General features: G+C 42.3%; 1 long non-coding RNA gene across 1 annotated transcript; it reads right to left on the reverse strand.

Moving 5' to 3' along the window:
* Positions 1–10,455: 10,455 nt before the first annotated feature.
* Positions 10,456–12,970, reverse strand: LOC118944497. The gene is made up of 3 exons (XR_005039835.1): positions 12,876–12,970; positions 12,668–12,758; positions 10,456–12,296 (listed from the first exon to the last, which is right to left on the reverse strand). It is a non-coding gene; the product is annotated as an uncharacterized LOC118944497 (long non-coding RNA).
* Positions 12,971–24,179: the final 11,209 nt, after the last annotated feature.

The raw sequence follows: 24,179 nt of genomic DNA on the forward strand, positions 1-24,179 counted from the left end.
AAGGGGTGTGAATACTTCCTGAAGGCACTGCATGTTAGCTTTTAACAAATGCCTCCAAACTGGAAGTGATCATGTTGAAAGTTTACTGACACAACCAACAGAACACACTTAACAACAACAACATTCTCAGTAACGGTTACAGAAACTGAACACCTGCAAAGCACACTGCGTATAATTCTGATGAGCTCCGCCCTAAACAAGGCCAAATCTGGTCGATCCACCCTGGACATAGACGTTTATTTTTGGACTGGTTCCAGATGGACTAAATCTGGACCAATCATAGATACCAATTGTTTGATCGAATCAACGGCAGTCCTGACAGACTAAATCTAAACCAAACACAGAAGTCGATTTTTGGTCTGGTCCAGCATGGCCTTGATTTGGCCCAAAAATAGATGTCTTTGATTTGTCCAAACTTTGTCAGTCTGGACCAGCCCAAAAATCAACGTTTGTGGACATTCAAATCAACGTCCTGCGTCAGTCGGTGCTCACTGGGAGGGCTGCCATTTGACTGAAAAACAAATTCAAGATTGTGGCTTTGTTCGTTCTTCATCCACAACAATAGCTATGGATGGATTATTTGTGAAATCCACACACCTCTCTGTCTCTCTCTCAGACACAAAACACACAGTGGACACTAGATGGCAGGCAAGCAAAACATATTGCGCAGTCCTGCAGTTGAAAACAGTCTTACAACTTCTAGATTGCTTGAACACTAAATGAAATTGGGATCCAAATGAACAGATTGTGATTTCTCATTATTTTCACAATAAATGCAAATCCTGAACAATTGTTTGCAAAACAGTAAACACAATCCATTGGGCATAGACATAAATGCAATGTCTATTCCACTTTGGTTCAACGTAATTTCATTGAAATTATGTGGTAACAACGTTGATTCAACCGGTGTGTGCCCAGTGGAAACTTTCTGTCAAGAGAGAGACTTTTTGCAAAACAGTCGTTAGCACCTTATTTTAAGGTACAAGTATTATGCACTAGTTTGTTGCTTATAGATGAGTGTGTTAGTAGCTTGTAAAGCCTTTATTAGGTATTATTGTTCATTTAAAAAAGGTTTATTCAGTGTTTTTCTATTCTCACACTATAAGTCATGTGTTAATAGCTCTTCATTAGTTACATCCTTATTTTCCACAATCAAAGCTTGTCATAGTTAATAAGCTGCAAATTATACACGCAGCAGTCTTAATAAGGCAATGATAGAGGCAGAATTCCCTAATAATACTAAAATAAAAGTTCCCCATTCTAAAGTGTGGTCTTGCTTATAGCCAATGGTTGCTTGTTTGCAGACAGGTTCCCTATTCTGAAGTATAAACACATTCCTCCTTAACAGATGCATTAGTCATTATTAGTCCAAACTAGGTTTCTTATTCTGAAGTGAAGGATAACAGTTGTATTTTAGTGGAAAGAAACAGACACAGAGTAATTAAATAATTTTTACCTTTATTTTACTAGCTAGTTAAGAAAAAAAAAAATTTTTTTTACAATGAAGGCCTACTGGGGAACAGTGGGTTAACTGCCATGTTCAAGGGCAGAATGACAGATTTCTACCTTGTCAGCTCTGGGATTCGATCCAGCCACCTTTCGGTTACTGGCCCACCGCTCTAACCACTAGGCTACCTGCCGCCCCCAAATACCTCCTGTGTACATGTTTAAAAAAAAATTGTGTACAAAATGGAAGCTCGGGTGCACTTTAAAGCATGTTCTGCCCCCCAAAAATGAGTCTCACCTCCAAACACCATGTCCCACCTCCTGTAACTTATTCATACAGGGTATTTCTTCCTGATGTCATGCAAAAGCATACCGAGTGGCCCGTCTCTATGATGATCACCTTGCCAGTATGTCCACTCAATCACATCCAAGTGATCTTCGAGCAAGTTCTCTGTGCGATTGCCTCTAAGTCTACAAACAGTTCAATTATTTACACCCCAGAATCGCTCTACGTTTTGGGTATGCGCACCTGTGATAGGGTCAACAAAATTATTGTAACCTTCATTCCTAAAACTGTGGTAAGAGCTCCATCCATCAGAAATCACGATGCTCCCTCCATTGAAAGCACTTTTGAATGATGGGCATAGGGTGCCTGGTAGAATGGCGCTTCACAATTCTCAGAACTGGTCGACTTTGACGCCCACCATACCAAATATTTTTCAAAGCTTCTGTTGCACGCTCTTTCCCTGTTGTACTAAAATAAACAAAAATACTAAACATTTTAATATCATCTAACAAACAAAATGTCATCCCTGCAACTACTGAAAAGTAGGTTTTTCTGTTGCACTGCAGGTTATATTTTGCATTATTTTGTGTTAGTTTTATCACAGAGAGGAGTAAGTGGGGAGATGGGACATTAGTTAAGGAAGGCAAGATTGGGGATTGAGAGTGGGACATGAACCCTAATCTTGTGGGTTGTATGCAGTATGTTGGTTAATATCATCAGCATTACTTCTAGACCAGATAACAGTACTTTAAGCTCTATTGTGTATCTTTTTTATGTTACCCTTTTTTTACCAGGTAAGTTAACTGAGAACACATTGTCATTTACAGCAACGACCTGGGGAATAGTTCCAGGGTAGAGGAAGGGGGATGAATGGGCCAATTGGAACAAGTGATGATTATGTGGCCATGATGGTATGAAGGCCAGATTTGGAATTTAGCCAGAACACCGGGGTTAACACCCCCTACTCTTACTTTAAGTGCCATGGGATCTTTAGTTACCATAGAGAGTCAGGTCACCCGTTTAACGTCCTATCCTGAAAGACAACACCCTACACAGGGCAATGTCCCTAGTCACTGCCCTGGGGCATTGCATTCCAAGATAAATGTTTGCCTGTTCTTTATGGAGATAACAAATTATGACTGAGTGGGAACACAAAAAAAAAACACTAAGAAATTACATATTTCGTTTATGGCCAAATAACTATTTCTAATTTTTCACGATTTTCTGCTGGCCCCTTCTCCTCATTGCAGACTTACACACCTTACACATGTGCAATATTCAACAGAGTAGCAGAGCTCTCAGTGATGCCTTCCTGTTCCTGCACCACGTCCACTTGACGCAACCGGAGGTCTCATGAAAATCTGTAATCACACAGACCAAGCACATTTTGATATTACAATGACAAGAGCAGCAGAATCCATTCAGGAACAATTGGTAAGGAATGAGCTGGCAACTGGAGGCCTGTTGGCATGGGCATCAGAGTCTCTAGTGATGTACTGCCGTTGTGACCTTGAGCAAGGTACTTTACCCCAAACTTCTCCTGGGGTCCTACACTGTGTCTGACCCAAACTTCTCTCTGTGTATACACTGAGTATACCAAACATTAGGAACACTTTCCTAATATTGATTTGGAACCCCCCACCCCCCCTTTTGCCCTCAGAAAAGCCTAAATTCGTTGGGGCGTGAACTCTACTGTAATGAACACGATTGGAGACAGAGAGCTGGTTTCAAGCGCAGGGCGCAGCAGGTGTTTAATTGTAAAGGACCACGGGAGGAGGCAGGTAGCTGGGTCCAGGGGCAGGCAGAAGGTCATACACGGGGGACCAAAAAGGCAGGGAAAAGTACAGGCAGGCTAAAGTACAGGCAGGGAAGAAACTAAAGGCGTCGTTAGTGAGGCAGTCCAAAACTATCATACATGGGAGGATTAAATTACGGAAAAAAGAGAGCTCCGAATTGAACTGTGTCACAAAACAAACAATACCTCACAATGGTGGGGTGCAAAGAATTGAAATAAATAGTGTGTGATAATGACATACAGCTGTGTGAACAGGTGATCAGAATTCAGGTGATTATGGTTTGGAGAGTGAGCTGCGTTCAGGGGATCTATGTGTTTGAGAGTGTGAGCTGGAAAGTGAGCTGCCCCAGGAAGGAGGTTGATCGCGCAGTCGTCCGGGCACTGAGGAGGCAGAACAAATGCCTTTTTCTTGCTGAAGACACCCTGGAACAGGGCATTTACAGGTGGGTTGGAATGGCAGAGCCTTCTATAGAGGTGGCTCAACAGGGTAGATTGAAGCAGTTCTTAAAACATGACAGCAGTTCCCCTTGCCGCCAGGAGATGGCAGGGTCATGAAGATTTAGCTAGGGGTGACCGAGAATGAGGGGTTCTTTAGGCGAAGACAACACCATTAACTGTATGACCAGAGTGCAGGCCAATCTGAAGTGTGATACTTTTGGTCATGCGAGTCACAAGACCAGTTCCTTGTGGTTGTCCGCCCAGCACATTAATCCTAAGGGGAGGATTAACAGGGATTAGTTACTCTTAACCTCTCTGGGGTAGGCGGGACGCATGCGTGAGAGGGGTGCGGCCGAGTTGCATGGGATCAGGGCTTTTAGACCATGGTGGACGAGAGAAGGGCGTGGAAGACTCGCAGGCCATGGGCGACTGTATAGGTCTATGGTCCACCAGTAGGTTGCCAATAGATATGGACATCCAGATGGTAGACTGTAAGGAGAGCTGGTTCACTCCATCCACTGCCCAGCAGCAGCATGACCAGGTGGACTGGGGACAGCAAGGAGTCATCAGGCCAGGTAGTCATGAGACATGGTGCTAGGGCTCAGGTCCTCCTAGTGAAGAGAGGGTAATAATAATAATAGGGTTAGAGGCAGAGAATACCAGTGGAGAGAGGGGAGCCAGCCAGGCAGAGACAGCAAGGGTGGTTCGATGCTCCAGTGCCTTTCCGTTCAACCTTCACACCCCTGGGCCAGACTAAACTCAATCATAGGACCTACTGAAGAGATGAGTCTTAAATAAAGACTTAAAGGTTGAGTTCGAGTCTGCGTCTCTCACATGGATAGTCGGAGGACAAACCATCCACAGAGACAAATTGATATCTTTCCAACAGACAAGATCTAAACCAAGCCAGAACTTGTCCGTGCAGACCAATTTGGGTTTCCAATCTCGCCAAAAGAATGTGGTGATCGATAGTATCAAAAGCAGCACTATGGTCTAGGAGCAGGAGGACAGATGCAGAGCCTTGGTCCGATGCCATTAACTTGACGCTACCAATCCCTGTAGCGGGATAATTTTCATCTGCAACCGCTGAATAGCATAGTCAGTCAAATAATATTACTAGAAAATATTCATGTTCATGAAATCACAAGTGCAATATTTTGAAACACAGTTTAGCCTTTTGGTAATCACCCTGTCATCTCAGATTTTGAAATTATGCTTTACAGCGAAAGCAATCCAAGCGTTTGTGTAAGTTTACCGATAGCCTAGCATAGCATTATGTACACTTAGCATCAGGAAGCTTGGTCACGAAAATCAGAAAAGCAATCAAATTAACCGTGTACCTTTGATGATCTTCGGATGTTTTCACTCACGAGACTCTCAGTTACACAGCAAATGTTCCTTTTGTTCCATAAAGATAATTTTTATACCCAAAATACCGACGTTTTTTTGTTCAGAAATCCACAGGAAAGAGCGGTCACGACAAGGCAGACGGAAATTCCAAATAGTCTTCATAATATCCACAGAAACATGTCAAGCGTTTTTTATAATCATTCCTCAGGTAGTTTTTAAAATATATATTCGATAATATATTGTGGCAAAGAAGGGGGTCGAGTGATAAATGGCAGATATGTGAGAGCAGAACTAATAAACGGGCTCTGCCCGATCACTAAAATGGCCACCCCTGTCAGAACTACAGATCACAAAACGTCCGACCGCCAAAACTACAAGTCCCAGAAGCAAGGGGAACCCTCAGAAGGTGGAGCCGACACACAGATAAAGGGTCAAGAAAAACCAGGAAGAGGGAGAGAGAGTGCTGGAAGGATCTATGAACAATAGAGAAAGAGACAATAGAGATTGGCTGGATTTACCGTGCATGAGCTGGATTGTTTTGGACTTACCTGTTGGCGTTTGGACCTGGACCTACCGAGAACCCGATTCGTGTACCGAACCCTGCTATCCTTGACCTCGCCTACTGCCTGGGTGGACCAGGACGGAGAAACAAACACACAGGTACTGTCCTGTTCGAAATAACTCTCATTCTTGGGTGATTTGGTGACAGTTTACCACTTAATTTGTGACAAACGCTCCTAACCTTGAAGAGGTTTGCCACAATATCAACCGAGTGTGTAGCTTTTTCCATAACATCGGGAGGAACAATGGCCGCTTCACTCAATTGCGCACCATCTCACTCTGAGAGCCCCCACCTCTCCACTTACGCAATGTGATCCTTCACGCTCATCAAAATAAAAGCCTGAAACTGTCTAAAGACTGACACCTCAGGGAAGCCACAGAAAAAGGAATATGGTTGATATCCCTTTAATTGGAGGACATGCACGCATAGGAACACAGGTTTCAAAATAAGAGGCTCATCCTGATTGCATTATCCTCAGGTTTTCGCTTGCAATATTAGTTCTGTTATACCCACAGACAATATTTTTACAGTTTTGGAAACTTTACAGTGTTTTCTATCCTAAGCTATCAATTGTATGCATATTCTAGTATATGGTCCTGAGAAATAGCCCGTTTACTTTGGGAACGTTATTTTTCCAAAAATGAAAATAGTGCCCCCTAGTTTCAAGAGGTTAATGCCACATGCTTGTCTCAGAGCAGTGCAAAATGGTGCTAAAAGAGTTGTAGGCTTTTGCTTCAAATCCTAATGCTTCTAGCTTCAATATGCTCTTTAAATAAATAAGACCTACACCACTTTTAACAGCACACTACTCAACACTAGTGAGACTCATTTTGCCTATGGTAGGCCTATAGTAATATCTAAAAATATATTTTTAAATTACTTGACTCTTCACCAATAATTACATTTACAGGATTGGTGGACTAATATCTAAGGGGCATTTTCCGTTCAATGTTCTCAGATAGTCTCACAGATGCTAAGGGGCTTTTATATAATTTGAAATTAATTAATAATAATCACTTTGTTTAAAAAGTAAAAAAGTAACAATATTATTTTGATTTTCATTTAACCTAGAGGGAACGAGAAAAATGCAATTCTTGAACTTGGGGTGAGACAGTCTCATTAATTTGTCAATAAAGCCAGTTTGTTGTTTAGAATTATTTATTTCTGGAGAAACTTAACTTGATTACTTAGCAGACATCACTTGCTTATATTCAGTCAACACATACATTACCATTCAAAAGTTTGGGGTCACTTAGAAATGTCCTAGTTTTTGAAAGAAAAACACATGTTTTGTTTGTTAAAATAACATCAAATTGATCAGAAATACAGTGTAGACATTATTAATGTTGTAAATGACTATTATAGCCGGAAATGGGTGGGCCAATTGTGCGCCGCCCTATGGCACTCCCAATCACAGTCGGATGTGATACAGCCTGTATTCGAACCAGGGACTGTAGCAATGCCTCTTGCAATGAGATGCTGCGCCAATCAGGAGCCATGACACACACACACACACACACTTGAAGTCGGAAGTTTACATACACCTTAGCCAAATACATTTAAACTCCCCCAAAACATGATGCTGCAGCCCGCGTGCTTCACGGTTGGGATGGTGTTCTTCGGCTTGCAACGATGGTCATTATGGGCAAACAGTTCTATTTTTGTTTCATCAGACCAGCGGACATTTCTCCAAAAAGTGTGATCTTTGTCCCCATGTGCAGTTGCAAACCTTAGTCTGGCTTTTTTATGGCGGTTTTGGGGCAGTGTCTTCTTCCTTGCCGAGCGGCCTTTCAGGTTATATTGGACTAGTTTTACTGTGGATATAGATACCTTTGTACCCGTTTCCTCCAGCATCTTCACAAGGTCCTTTGCTGTTGACCTGGGATTGATTTGCACTTTTTGCACCAAAGTTAGTTCATCTCTAGGAGACAGAACGTGTCTCTTTCCTGAGTGGTATAACGGCTGTGTGGTCCCATGGTGTTTATACTTGCGTACTATTGTTTGTACAGATGAACGTGGAACCTTCAGGCGTTTGCAAATTGCTCCCAAGGATGAACCAGACTTGGAGGTCTACAATTTTTTTCTGAGGTCTTGGCTGATTTCTTTTGATTTTCCCATGATGTCAAGCAAAGAGGCACTGAGTTTGAAGGTAGGCCTTTAAATACATCCACAGGTACGCTTCCAATTGACTCAAATGATGTCAATTAGCCTATCAGAAGCTTCTAAAGTCATGACATCATTTTCAGGATTTTTCCAAGCTGTTTAAAGGCACAGTCAACTTAGTGTATGTAAACTTCTAACCCACTGGAATTGTAATACAGTGAACGATAAGTGAAATAATCTGTCTGTAAACAATTTTTGGAAAAATGACTTGTGTCATGCACAAAGTAGATGTCCTCACCGACTTGCCAAAACTATAGTTTGTTAACAAGACATTTGTGGAGTGGTTGAACAACGAGTTTTATTACTCCAACCTAAGTGTATTGTAACTTCGGACTTCAACTGTATATATATATATTTTTCTTTCTTCAGTACATTAACCTTGTGCAGGTCGATATGTGTGTAGGTAGATGTGGAAAGGTAGATACAAATGATTAGTTGCAAGTTGGGGAGGGGGGGGGGGGGGGGGTTTCACACCTTGTTCGGCTATTAGACAATTCTGTAGTAAAGGTTGAATAGTCTGTTGTTCAGCTAATAGCCCATCCTAGAAATGTTGTTAGCATAATTCACAGCCTGCTACGCTTGTGAAAAACTAATAATAATACTTTTTCCCTTTTCTACTTCCAATTAATAGTGTTTTTGCCACAATCGGCCCCAACCCCAATTAATACATTTGGACACAGTCGATAGCGTGCTGGACTTCGGGCTAGAATGTTGAGGGTTTGAAACCTGCTCCCTGCTTGTTTCATTACATTATTATGCTGGTCTCAGAGCAAATAGCCTGGATTGTTACTCCCATCTCGTTCCTCGCACTCTTCCACGCATCATTCTCCGCCTGTGGGCGTGCTGGCAGGATATGGCAGCACCTTCTGTAGTGCTTGAAGAATTCAGCATAGCAAGTTTGTACGAAGGTCTGGTTATTCACAAGGACATATATATGCTCTGAACCGCTCTGGTGGCAAACAAACTTTGCTGCCCTGTTTTCAATCGTCTACATGGATGGGAGAACCTCCTCAGATTAATGCAGATGAAGGGAGTTAGATACGCATAGGATGTGTAGTGTACTGTTTTTTTCTGTATATATGACTTACAAATAAGCCTTTACTTAAATCATGTTTCTAGTGTATTGCATAGTTACAATGTGTAAACTTTGATGTCCCAGGAGCAGGAGTGGTAAACACTGTTGAAGTGGATAATTATTATACATACATGCAGACACAGCATCATTCAAAGAATGGAGTTTGATGCACCTGGTATTGGATATAACTGAAAAAAAACTTGCTAAATAGGGATTTTTGTAAATTAACTTTATGAGAAAAGAATATTCACAATCGTTTGTCTCAACATTAACTAACATATTTCTCTCAATTATACATTTTTAGCTTCACTCGTTATGAAGTTACAAATACTTACCTTTGATCCTACCGTAATGTTTTTGTCAGCCATCTTTGATGAAGAAAGTCACCAGGGACGGGTGGCATAACGTCAGATTCGTCATTTGAACCACTCGATATGATTGGTCATATAAAAACCTTGGGACCCAAATGCATAATGAGTGCTCTAACTCCTTCTTGCGGTGGTCTGGAGCAATGAAGCCGTAAAGCTGGGTACTTCTAAGTCCCGCGGTGTAAGCTCGCAACTTTGAAAGGAAGAGCTACCCTGTATATAGTCTCACTATTGTTATTTTACCGCTGCTCTTAAATTACTCGTTGCTTTTATCTCTTATTCTTTCCATATTTTTTTGAAACTGCATTGTTGGTTAGGGGCTCGTAAGTAAACATTTCACTGTAAGGTCTACTACCCCTGTTGTAGTCGGCGCATGTGACTAATCAAATTTGATTTGATATGTATTCATGGACTGATTGCAAAGAGTTTTCAGTAGGTGGTAGAGAAATACTAATATGGGAATAATTATAATTTACTGTGTAAAAAGTATTTAATTGTATATACTTTACATGTCTTGTGTACTTTGGTGGCTTGGGTGTCACTTTATTTTAAGGAATACGTATTAGGCACTGATTTGTAGATTATACTGTAAGTAGCTTATAAAGCCTTTCAGCCTATCAGGTATTATTGGCTATTTATAAGGCCTTTATTCAGTGTTTTCCTATTCTCACACTATAAGTCATGCATTTGTAGTTTTTTATTCGTTACATCCTTATTTGCCAGAATTAAAGCTTATCAATAGTTAATTACACATGCAACAGACTCTGTATATGCAGTCTTTAAAAGGGACTGATAGGGGCAGAGTACCCTAAAATAAGTATTCCAACTTATAAGAGTTTAATATAATATCTACAAATACACCCCCCCCCCCCCCCCCCCCCAAAAAAGATAGAGACATCAAAAAGTGCATTGATCACTTTTATTAACTCATTTTGCATCTGTCCTTCCACACAGCTGTCCCCATAGGAAAAAAATATTTTTGGTTGCAGGTACAACCCTTTTGGGTACCATGTAGAACCTTTTCCACAGAGGGTTCTTCATGGAATCCAAAAGGGTTATACCTGGAACCAAAACGTGTTTTGGGGACAGCCAAAGAACACTTTTGGAACCCTTTTTTCTAACATGCTGACCACACTGTGAGCATTGCAAAATAAATGTACACATACATGTTATTCAATCATTTAATCTAAACTGTTTCTGCGTGTCTGGGTAGCCAGGCGCTAAAATATAACTATTTTTGACGCTTGACTAGCTGCAAATTCCACCTCTTCCATCACCTCATTGGTTTTTAGGAGCATATCACCACTTTGGTGATTGAAAGATGAACTGAGGTCCACACTAGAGTTTAGTTGGTGGTTGTAATGCACCTTAAAGTTGCTTGCCAACCAACATATAAAGTCCACAGAAGACTGAAGGAGTGATAGAAACTATGATTTTGTGTGACTCAGAAAAGGTCAAAGTTCTACAAAGATACATAAAAAAAGGATATTCTGCATTTCAGGTAGCAACCCGGCAATGTACTGGTCTCTAGAGATTTAAATTCTTACCATTTACCATTACCATTGCAGCCACGCTCCATGTTTTTCTGGTCTCATAGAGTCTAACCATTTGTAACGTCCGGTTCAACACCGTCTGCCTGCTTGGTCTAAAGTAAATTTCGTTAGGAGGGGTTTTATGCAGTCTGGCAAAAGGGGGCATTCCATGACGCCGACATAATATCTGTGCTCACGTGGGTGTGGTCACTGACTGGGTGGAACTTTTATATGAAAAACAATTATCATTTAGAAAGCTAACATTACATTTCATCTTCTCACATATGGTTTTATATTTAATCCTATAAATTCCACTACATTTAGATGTTAACCTGACAACTGGGAAATATACACATTCAGAGACACAGTTATGTTATACTGTCCTTAATGAGATCCCAAAACAACAACTGATCTGACATAATTGTTCTTTAAGTACCCACGGACCATTCCAACTGTTTGGATTTAAAAAATATTGTTTCATTATCCAATCATGGATGTCACTGTACTACAAAATCTCTCTCTGCTGTAGCAAAGGGATTTTTAACTTCCATTTCTGCAGAGTGGGAGAGAGTTCCTGCAGGTATTTACGACCGTTATAAAACTGCCAACTTCACCCCTCTCCCCCTCTGCGGGAGAGAGAGGGTGCTGTAGAGCGGACCCACTGTAACCTGATCCTTCAGAACTTCACAGGAGAGTCATGACAGTGTGTACTATCTGTTGTGCCCCCACTCACTCACTCAGTATATTTGCCTTTCTTAGTACAGTTTTTTTTTGACCACAGACAAGCATACTGGCTTTCTCACTCTCTCACACACACACTCACACACACACACACGTGGGACCCTGGGTTTGGACTAAAGTGCAGGTGCACGGAATGTAGACCTGTGTAATAAAGTGGAGAATGTAAAAACATCTCACTTCTAACAGAACTTCTAAACTCTGTATCTTATCAGAGCAACATAGCTGAGACTATCAATGATATACTATACTTTATCTGTAATGGGAGCAAATGGCCTCTTGCTTTCATATCCTCTATCACCTTCTTATTCTCTGGTGTTACATGGCCGGCACAACACTTTGTGAATGCAAGCAGTGTTTCTATTCATGGGTCGAACACCAGGGTGCTGTAGATTTCCTTGTACAGGGGTTTGGCGATCGGTATTGTGGCTGTGATGGTGCCTCTATCCACGTTGTTGTAATGCAAAGCCTCAGACATGGTCCGGAACTTCTTGGTCTTCAGGACTTTATGGTACCTGCGGATCACCACTTCAAGACCTTTGACTACACATAAGAAATAGGGTTAATGTACTTAATGTCTCTCACCAGGTGGCTGTTTTCCTTCCTCAGTCCCCTTCAACTGTTCCCGCAGGCACTCTGTCTCGAGTTCTTTTAATTATTCTTTCCTGCCACTTTATCTTTCCCTCAAAAAACTCTACCTTAGACACTGAACCTTCAACAGAATACATAGTTTCAGTGTAGGCTGTATTAAACTGATTTCTCACAAATAATGGCACAGCATAGTAGAGAGTTGTTTTACTACAAATAATGCAAACAATGGTTAGAATTATCGTGTTCATCGCATGAATTTGCGAGTGGTTGCAACTAACAAGCCTTATCCCTCAGTTTAATTGGCATAAATCCCACACAAATACCTGGTTGTAAAAGTAATTTTACCAATAGGTCCAAGACTGCTGGTACCTGGGTAAGACAAGCAATATTTTCCTTTCATAGGCATGCTGGGACCTGTAATACATCACAAGCACACAATTGATCATTAAAAATGTCAATACTTCAGTCCAATTTTCTTGGAAACCTGATTCAACAGGTTAACCTAGTTAGCTAGTAGAACAGCATACATACCAGCATCCTAGTCCACTTTGGTCTTCGGCTGTCTTATCCTCTGGACTCTGCATGGGCATCTTTCTCTTGCATCTACGTACAGGCTGCATAAAGAGACCAAATCCCAGCAGTGTTACTAGCTACCTTCATAGATTGGCGAACAAAATCCAAATATTAAATATAAAACAAATTTGCTAGCTAGCTATGGGTCCATTTTGGATGTCCTAGCTACCTCAACAACACTGATCTGGAGCAATACTCATGAATTACCACCACGTAAGTGTAAACCATGCAAATACTATTACCTAGCAGGCTAGCTAATTAGCTCCCATGCTAAATTTATTGATAGCTTGCAAACTAGCTAACTTGCTAGCTAGTTCACTTTCAAGATGTAAGACTTTCCTCAGAGTTGTTGCTGTTCTCTGATTTGATAATAATTTGTAAACTGTTTCTATTCGGGATCCTTGGGACATCCCTACCCCCATTGAAGTCGAAATGTAAAATGGTTAAGGTAAGGGTTAGGGTTAGGTAAGGGTTAAGATTAGGGTAAGGTTAGGGTTTAGGGTAGGGACGTCCCAAGGATTCTGGATTGCACGCACCGTTCCTACGAACGTTCCTATCGTTCCTACTCCATCCACATCAGACACGATCCAGACACGCAGGTTGAAATATCAAAACAAACTCTGAACAATTTATATGAATTTGGGGACAGGTCAAAACATATTAATCATTAATGGACATTTAGCTAGCTAGCTTGCTGTTGCTAGCTAATTTGTCCTGGGATATAAACATTGCTATTTAGCTGAAATGCACAAGGTGCCTTTTTCTGGATCATTGTAGAATTTTGACCGATTCTGAGACACAAAACCGTCTGTTCTCTACTCTGGCAATTAATCCACAGATAATAGGGGGAAACCAAGGTAGTTTCTAGTAATCTCTCCTCCTGTCCCGAAGCCACTCCTGTGTTGTCTTGGCTGTGTGCACTGGGTCGTTGTCCTGTTGTAAGGCGAAGTCAGAGTGCTCTGGAGCAGGTTTTCATTAAGGATCTCTCTGTACTTTGCTCTGTTCATCTTTGCCTGGATTCTGACTAGTCTCCCAGTCCTTGCTGCTGAAACAAATCTCCACAGCATGATGCTGCCACCACCGTGCTTCACCGTAGGGACGGTGCCAGGTTTCCTCCAGACATGACGCTTGGCATTCAGGCCAAAGAGTTCAATCTTGGTTTCATCAGACCAGAGAATCTTGTTTCTCATGGTCTGAGAATCCTTTAGGTGCCTTTTAGAAAAGTCCAAGCGGGCAGTCGTGTCTTTTACTGAGGAGTGGCTTCCGTTTGGCCGCTCTACCATAAACGCCTGGTTGGTGGAGTGCTGCAGAGATGGTTGTCCTTCTGGAAGTTTCTTCCATCTCCACAGAGGAACTCTGGAGCTCTGTCAGTGAACATCAGGTTTTTGGTCACCTCCCTGACCAAGGCCCTTCTCCCTCGATTGCTAAGTTTGGCATGGTGGCCTGCTCTAGGAAGAGTCTTGGTGGATCCAAACTTCTTCCATGTAAGAATGATGGAGGCCACTGTGTTCTTCGGGACCTTCAATACAAATGTTCAAATGTTTCGGTACCCTTCCCAAGATCTGTATTTAGACACAATCCTGTCTCGGAGCTCTACGGACAATTCCTTCGACCTCATAGCTTGATTTTTGCTCTGACATGCACTGTCAACTGTGGGACCTTATATAGACAGGTGTGTGCCTTTCCAAATAATGTCCAATCAATTGAATTTACCACAGGTAGACTCCAATTAAGTTATTGAAACATCTCAAGGAGTTCAATTTCAAGTCTCATAGCAAAGGGTCTAACTGCTTATGTTAATAACGTATTCCTGTTTTCCATTTTTTTTATAAATTAATAAAAAGCATTTAAAAACCTGTTTTTGCTTTGTCATTATGGGGTATTGTGTTCAGATTGAGGAGAATAAAATAAAAAATAGAATCCATTTAAGAATAAGGTTGTAACGTAACAAAATGTGGAAAAAGGGAAGGGGTCTGAATACTTTCCGAATGCACTGTATAAGTCAGTCAGGGTTAATTCAAACAAATTAGGTAATAACAGTGTTTGCTTTGTTTTCCTAAATTGAGTTAAAATAACAATTGGCCGTATCAAAGTAGGAGAATAGAGAATTTAGTGACAATGCAAATATGATAGAAACAACATGTTTTACACATCATCTCATGACTGCTGTTGATGTTAAATTCATCTAACATCTACACCTGATACTGTTAGATTGCTTTTTTAAGTATATTTTAAAAAATAACTACAGACTGAATTGGCACCTAGAAAATGAGTTGTCCAAATATGAGGTGTAACTGGGGAAATGACCACTAACAACACCTCTGATGGGCAGAACGAGAGCTGAGAAAGGTTCCCCACTATGTGCCCTGTTTACTCTCTCTCTCTCCCCCTCACTCCCTCTTTTTCTGGTTATTAAGGTGAGGCTGTTGCGGCTAGGGGCATTACAAAATTGCTGATTACAGTCATAAACCGATACAAATGAGTAGGTTGCCTCTGACTGTTAATTGGTAGAATGTAATAAAGGGAGGCAATATTTGGCCCTCTAATTGTGTGTTTACTGCACTATTTATTGGAAAATTTCCTCCCAGGGTCGGTGTTGATGAGATGAGATGTGTTCTTAGTGGCCTGTGCTCCTGGCATGTCATTAATATTGCTTTATAATGGCTTTCAACATGAGCGAAGGGCGAGTTTGTCGCACAGGAGTGATATTCGTAGGCAGAGGCGTTACTATTATTGAGTTAAGCAGTGCCAGAGCAAGACTCAAGAATGCAGGAATGCAACGACAGGTATAGGGCCTAACTTCCAGGGTGATTGTTCAAAAGAAAGCAAAAAAAAAAATGGTGTGTGTAAAGGCTATGCTAGAACACTAGCAACCCACGCTATTGGTATTGTCTGTCCATGTTTACACAATCATCCTAAGAACCCAATTTGTCTGACTTTCCACACTTAGTTTTACATGTCAGTAGTTATTGTAAGGTGGTTTCTGTAAAACGGTTTCACACTTCACACCAGGATGTAAATATTACACCCATTGTTCTGAGTAACTAGGATTTGAATATCACACACAGTGAATGTCCGTGGCATTACCACATTGTTGAATGTAATCATCACACCCATTGTTTTAAGTGGCAAGTATTTTAATATCACAGCAGGATGTAAATATCACACCCCGTTGTTCTGAGTGGCTGGGGCATTACCACACCCCACACCCCACTGTTCTGATTGTAGTATTGTGGATGTGAGCACGGGTCCTAGTGTCTGTGTGCATACATGTTTTGAAAGGTGTTGTGTCCGGACATGTCTGCAAAGTAGTTGTTGAACCAGGCGAGGCAATCATTAGAAAAACCAAGGCTATTGAGTCTGCCGATAAGAATACGGTGATTGACAGAGTCAAAAGTCTTTTACCGATGGCGGTTATGATATCGTTTAGTACCTTGAGAGTGGCAGAGGTGCACCCGTGACCGGCTCAGAAGCCGGAATGCACTGCGGAGAAGGTACAGTGGGATTCGAAATGGTCAGTGATCTTTTTATTAACTTGGCTTTCGAAGACTTTAGATAGGCAGGGCAGGATGGATATAGGTCTGTAACAGTTTGGGTCTAGGGTGTCACCCCCTTTGAAGAGGGGGAACCTTCCAATCTTTAGGGATCTCGGATGATACGAAAGAGAGGTTGAACATGCTTTTAATAGGGGTTGCAACAATGGCGGCGGATAGTTTTAGAAAGAGAGGGTCCAGATTGTCTAGCCCAGCTGATTTGTACGGGTCCAGGTTTTGTAGCTCTTTCAGAACATCTGCTGTCTGGATTTGGGTGAAGGCGAAGCTGGGGAGGCTTGGGTGAGTAGCTGCGGGGGGTGGGCTGTTGGCCGGAGTTGGAGTAGCCAGGGGGAAGGCATGGCCAGCCGTTGAGAAATGCTTATTGACATTTTCGATTATCATGGATTTATCAGTGGTGACCGTGTTACCTAGCCTCAGTGCAGTGGGCGGCTGGGAGGAGGTGCTCTTGTTCTCCATGTACTTTACAGTGTCCCAAAACTTTTGGGATTTAGAGCTACAGGATGACAATTTCTGCTTGAAAAACCTAGCCTTTGCTTTCCTGACTGACGGTGTGTATTGGTTCCTGACTTCCTGAACAGTTGCATATCGTGGGGACTATTCGATGCTATTGCAGTCCGTCACAGGATGTTTTTGTGCTGGTCAAGGGCAGTCAGGTCTGGAGTGAACCAAGGGCTATATCTGTTCTTAGTTCTGCATTTTTTGAACGGGGCATGCTTATCTAAGATGGTGAGGAAATTACTTTTAAAGAATGACCAGGCATCCTCGACTGACGGGATGAGGTCAATATCCTTCCAGGATACCCGGTTCAGGACGATTAGAAAGGCCTGCTCGCAGAAGTGTTTTAGGGAGTGTTTTACAGTGATGAGGGGTGGTCGTTTGACCGCGGACCCATAGCGGATACAGGCAATGAGGCAGTGATCGCTGAGATCCTGATTAAAAACAGAGGAGGTGTATTTGGAGGGCAAGTTGGTCAGGATAATGTCAATGAGGGTGCCCATGTTAACGGATTTAGGGTTGTTCCTTGATGATTTGTGTGAGATTGAGGGCATCTAGGTCAGATTGTATGACTGCCGGGGTGTTAAGCATATCCCAGTTTAGGTCACCTAACAGAACGAACTCTGAAGCTGGATGGGGGCAATCAATTCACAAATGGTGTCCAGGGCACAGCTGGGAGCGGAGGGGGGTTGATAGCAGGCGGCAACAGTGAGACTTATTTCTGGAGAGGTAAATTTAAATTAGAAGTTCAAACTGTTTGGGTATAGACCTGGAAAGTATGACAGATCTTTGCAGGCTATCTCTGTAGTAGATTACAACTCCTCCCCCTTTGGCAGTTCTATCTTGACGGAAAATGTTGTAGCTGGGTATGGAAATCTCAGAATTGTTGGTGGCCTTCCTAAGCCAGGATTCAGATATGGCAAGGACATCAGGGTTGGCGGAGTGTGCAAAAGCAGTGAGTAAAACAAACTTAGGGAGGCTTCTGATGTTGACATGCATGAAACCAAGGCTTTTTCGATCACAGAAGTCAACTGAGGGTGCCTGGGGATATGCAGGGCCTGGGTTTACCTCCACATCACCCGAGGAACAGAGGAGGAGTAGGATGAGGGTACGGCCAAAGGCTATCAAAACTGGTCGCCTAGAGGGTTGTGGACAATGAGTAAAAGCAGCAGATTTCTGGGCGTGGTAAAATAGATTCAGGGCATAATGTGCAGACAGGGGTATGGTGGGGTGCAGGTACAGTGGAGGTAAGCCCAGGCACTGAGTGATGATAAGAGAAGTTGTATCTCTGTATAAGCTGGTCATAATGGGTGAGGTCACCACATGTGTGGGAGGTGGGACAAAGGAGGTATCAGAGGTATAATGAGTGGAACTAGGGGCTCCGCAGTAAACTAAAACAATGATAACTAACCTAAACAACAGTATACAAGGCATATTGACATATGAGAGAGACATACAGCGAGGCATAAAGTAATTACAGGTGTTGATTTGGAGAGCTAACTAAGACATCAACGGGTGAGACAACAACAGCTAATCAGTTAAAACAATGACAGGTAAAATGGCGATGACTGGGCAGAGAGGGTCGGTTAACTACACACAGAGCCTGAGTTCACGGTGGCTGGCGGCCGACTGATAAAAATATAATAATAATTCATTTAAAAAAAATGTAAAAACAATTAATAAATAAGCAAACAGAATGGAGTACCGTGATTAATGGACAGTCCAGCGGGCATCAACTATGTAGCCAAGTAATCATAGGGTCCAGGGGACAGCAATAGAAGGAACAGGGGAGCCGCGGAGTTGTCGCTACCATGATATCACATGGTCGCCGCGGCGTTTAAAGTTAGTAGCCCGGGGCTAGTAGAAGCGTCTGCTACGAAGCCCGGCAGAGGCCGGTTGAAGGCACAGCGGATGGAGTATTCGTCGGCAGACCTGTAGAGGTGGTGCAGCGGGGCGCCGTGTTGACTGAGGATCCAAGCCAGATGGCGAAAGAGGTATCGTAGCTGTAGTAATTTAGTTTTCTATCCGGGAGATGCGCCTGGCTCATGGCTAACTGGTGCTAGCTTTGGGGCAGTGGTGTTGGCCACTATAGCCACTCGGTAGCAGCGGTGATCCGGTGCCAAGGTCCAGAGCTTACGGCAAGGATCCGGTGGAGTAGTGTGATCTAGCCGTGCTTGGGTGGAGTCCGGGTGAACAACTGAGTAGGCCGGGAGGTGGGCCTCAGGGTAAGCTTCGGTACTGGGTAACTCGGTGGGTGCTAGCTAGCTGTGCAGAAGGTAAAGGCCGCTAGCAGTGGCTAACAATTACTAAATAGCTTGTAGCTAATTAGCTGGTTAGCTTCTGATAGCTGTGGTTCTTGCTATAAGGTCTAAAAATGACAAATAATAGCGGTTCCGTATCACATTGGGTGAGTCAGGTTACCGGAAGGTATAATTGAACTAAAATGGAGAAGAGATTGAAAATAAAATTGAAATATATACAAAAAAGACAAAAAAATACAAAAGTACACTAGAGGACGAACAAAACACGTCTGCACTGCTACGCCATCTTGGAAGATTCATGGGCTTACTGACTAATGGTAATACACAGTGTCCTGTAGACCTACATTTGAAGTCGGAAGTTTACATACACCTTAGCCAAATACATTTTGTCATGACATTGGCATGAGGGGGGAGGTTTGTGACCCCCATAAATACCTTTCCCCTTTTTCCTCTCTCTACTCTACCGATGTGACAATCGAAAATCCCTTTGTTAACATTGAGAGAGAGTCTGGGAACATCAAAGGGGTAGGGGAACGGAATCATATTTCCCTACTATATAAGCCCTGTTACGAAAATGTAACTTCCTGTTCCAAGGACGTGTGGACTTGAGGTCCCCACGTTGAAAGGACAAAGACAACCTACAGAACAAAGCCAACCTTAGAGAACCTAACGAAATTAGCATCGAATTTCAATGTGAAGGTGACGACCTACACGCCGGAAGGATGAATTGCGACTATACCAGCCAGAATATAGCATGAGCATATAGCATGACAACTTGGTATGAACTTTTGGTATGATATTAGGCCACTCTTGGCCATGATTACAGACACCTGTGTCTTTTGACACTATATAAACAAGTCATCCCGCCGTGTTTGTGAGTATACCCTGATGAAGACAGCTTGGCTGTCGAAACGTTGGTAATACATTTTTTGCATCTGAGCTCCTAGAGTGTGCGGCTCTCTTTTATTTTCAAGTTTTCTACTCCGCTAGCCAGCACCTGGCCTAAATAGGTGTGCGTTTTTTTTTCTACCAGAGAGATATACCTGCTGGAGAGCGTGCTACGGGTGGGTGCTGCTATGGTGACCAGCGAGCTGAGATAAGGGGGGACTTTACCTAGCAAGGTCTTGTAGTTGACCTGGAGCCAGTGGGTTTGGCAACGAGTATGAAGCGAGGGCCAGCCAACGAGAGCGTACAGGTAGCAGGGGTGGGTAGTATATGGGGCTTTGGTGACAAAACGGATGGCACTGTTATGGACTGCATCCAATTTATTGAGTAGGGTAATGGAGGCTATTTTGTAAATGACATCGCCGAAGTCGAGGATCGGTAGGATGGTCAGTTTTACAAGGGTATGTTTGGCAGCATGAGTGAAGGATGCTTTGTTGCGAAATAGGAAGCCAATTCTAGATTTAACTTTGGATTGGAGATGTTTGATGTGAGTCTGGAAGGAGAGTTTACAGTCTAACCAGACACCTAGGTATTTGTAGTTGTCCACATATTCCGAACCGTCGAGAGTAGTGATGTTGGATGGGCGGGCAGGTGCAGGCAGCGATCGGTTGAAGAGCATGCATTTAGTTTTACTTGTATTTAAGAGCAATTGGCCATGGAAGGAGAGTTGTATGGCATTGAAGCTCGTCTGGAGGGTTGTTAACACAGTGTCCAAAGAAGGGCCAGAAGTATACAGAATGGTGTCGTCTGCGTAGAGGTGGATCAGAGACTTGTGGAGGTCTACAATTTTTTCTGAGGTCTTGGCTGATTTATTTTGATTTTCCCATGATGTCAAGCAAAGAGGCACTGAGTTTGAGGGTAGGCATTAAAATACATCCATAAGTACACCTCCAATTGACTCAAATGATGTCAATTAGCCTTTTAGAAGCTTCTAAAGATGTACTTTTCTGGATTTTCCAAGCTGTTTAAGGCACATTCAACTTAGTTTATTTAAACTTCTGACCCACTGGAATTGTGATACAGTGAATAATAAGTGAAATCTGTCTGTAAACAATTGTTGGAAAAATTACTTGTCTCATGCACAAAGAAGATGTCCGAACAGACTTTCCAAAACTATAGTTGGTTAAAAATAAATTTGTGGAGTGGTTGAACAACGAGTTTCAGGCAGTGGCTCAGGTGGTTGATGTCCTTGATGATCTCTTTGGCCTTGCTATTGCATTGGGTGCTGTAGGTGTCCAGGAGGGTGGGAGGTTTGCCCCCGGTAATGTTGCACCACCCTCTGGAGAGCTTTGCGGTTGTGGTCGGGGCAGTTGCCATACCAGGTGGTGATACAGTCCGACAGTATGCTCTCAATTGTGCACCTGTAACATTTTAGGTGTTGAGCCAAATTTTGTTAGCCTCCTGAGGCTAAATTGGAGTCCACAGGTGGTAAATTCAATTGATTGAACACGATTTGTAAAAGCACAGTGCATGTCCGTTGACAGTGCATGTCAGAGCAAAAACGAAGCCATGAGGTCCAAGGAATTGTCCGTAGAACTCCGAGACAGGATTGTGTCGAGACACAGATCTGGGGAATAGTACCAAACAGTTTCTGCAGCATTGAAGGTTCCCAAGGACACAGTGGCCTCCATCATTCTTAAATGGAAGAAGTTTGGAACCACCAAGTCTCTTCCTAGAGCTGATCGCTCAGCCAAACTGAACTATTGGGGGAGAAGGGCCTTGGTCAGGGAGGTGACCAAGAACCCGATGGTCACTCTGACAGAGCTCCAGAGTTCCTCTGTGGAGATAGGAGAAACTTCCAGAAGGACAACCATCTCTGCAGGACTCTACCAAACAGGTCTTTACAGTAGAGTGGCCAGACAGAAGCCACTCCTCAGTAAAAGACAAATGACAGCCGACTTGGAGTTTGCCAAAAGGCACCGAAACATTCTCAGATCATGAGAAACAAGATTCTCTTGTCTGAAGAAACCAAGATTGAAAAAGCGTCACTTCTGGAGGAAACCTGGCACCATCCTGGTGGCAACAACATGCTGTGGTATGTTTTTCAACGGCAGGGACTGGGAGGCTAGTCAGGATCAAGGCAAAGATGAACAGTGCAAATTACTGAGAGATCCTTGATTATACCCTGCTCCAGAGCGCTCAGGACCTCAGACTGGGGTGTAAGTACACCTTCCAACAGGACACCGACCCTAAGCACACAGCCAAAACAATGCAGGAGTGGCTTCAGGACAAGTCTCTGAGTGTCCTTGAGTGGTCCAGCCAGAGCATGGACTTGAACCCGATGGGACATATTTGGAGAGTCCTGAAAATAGCTGTGTAGCAACGCTTCCCATCCAACCTGACAGTGCTTGAGAGGATCTGCAGAGGGGAATGGGAGAAACTCCCCAAATACAGGTGTGGCAATCTTGTAGCGTCATATCCAAGAAGACTCAAGGCTGTAATCGCTGCCAAAGGCGCTTCAACAAAGTAGTGAGTAAAGTGTCTGAATACAAATGTTAATGTCATATTTCATTCTTTGTCATTATGGGGTAATGTGTGTAGACTGATGAGGGAAAAAAACAATTGAATCAATTTTAGAATTAGGCTGTAGCGTAACAAAATGTGGAAAAAGTAAATGGGTCTGAAAACTTTCCAAATGCACTGTATAGCTACCTAAATGTCGGTAGTGAAGTTAAAACACTTGAGAGTTTTCAACTAAAGTTTTAAAATCAATAAAAACCTCTAATCCATTGTCCTTGAGCACCTTCTTTTTTTTACAGTGGCTTGCGAAAGTATTCACCCCGATTTGATATTTTCCCTATTTTGTTTCCTTACAACCTGGAATTAAAATATATATACTTTTTTTTTGGGGGGGGGGGGGGGGGGGGGTTGTATCATTTGATTTACACAACATGCCTACCACTTTGAAGATGCAAACTATTTTTTATGGTGAAACAAGAAATAAGACAAAAAAAGAGAAAACGTGAGCTTGCATAACTGTTCACCCCCCCAAAGTCAATACTTAGTAGAGCCACCTTTTGCTGCAATTAAACTTATTAATTCTTAAACTGTTTTGATAATGGATTTAATGGTGCTCAGTGGGATGTTCAAAGTTTTGAAAATATTTTTATAACCCAAACCTGATCTGTACTTCTCAACAACTTTGTCCCTGACCTGTTTGGAGAGCTCCTTGGTCTTTATAGTGCTGCTTGCTTGGTGGTGTCCCTTGCTTAGTGGTGTTGCAAACTCTGGGGACTTTTAGAGCATGCGTATATATATACATATATACTGAGATCATGTGACAGATCTTGTGACACTTAGATTGCACACAGGTGGACTTCATTTAACTAAATACGTGACTTCTGAAGGTAATTGGTTGCATGAGACCTTATTTAGTTATGGAGTTCACAGCAAAGGGGGTGAATAAATATGCACACACCAGTTTTCCATTTTATGACATTTTTTTTTTTTTAAACAGTTATTTTTACATTTCACTTCACTTATTTGGACTATTTGTGTATGTCCATTACATGAAATCCAAATAAAAATACATTTAAATTACAGGTTGTAATTCAACAAAATAGGAACAACTCCATGGGGGGATGAATACATTTGCAAGGCACTGTATTTGACTTGTCTACTGATACAGTATTGCCTGTCTCTCTGCTTACAATGTATCGATGAAATTCAGATAATGAGTGAAATATATTGTTAAATATAGACAAGATATTTCAACAGACTGTTTCACAACAGGCCGTGATTGGGAGTCCCATAGGGTGGCGCACAATCGGCCCAGCATCATCCGTGTTTGGCAGGTGTAGGCCGTCATTGTAAATAAGAATTTGTTCTTAACTTTCACGCCTAGTTAAATAAAGGTTAAATAAAAAATATATTTAATAATTGTACACTACAGTGTAATTCCAAATGGTAGCACATAGAGTGACTCTTTCCACTTTGTCCTATGATGTAGAATTTACAGCCACATCCATAGATGATTTGGTTTTACATGTCAACATAAATTATGCAAA

The sequence above is a fragment of the Oncorhynchus mykiss genome, chromosome 26, assembly GCF_013265735.2.
Source record: "Oncorhynchus mykiss isolate Arlee chromosome 26, USDA_OmykA_1.1, whole genome shotgun sequence".
NCBI lineage: Eukaryota > Metazoa > Chordata > Actinopteri > Salmoniformes > Salmonidae > Oncorhynchus > Oncorhynchus mykiss.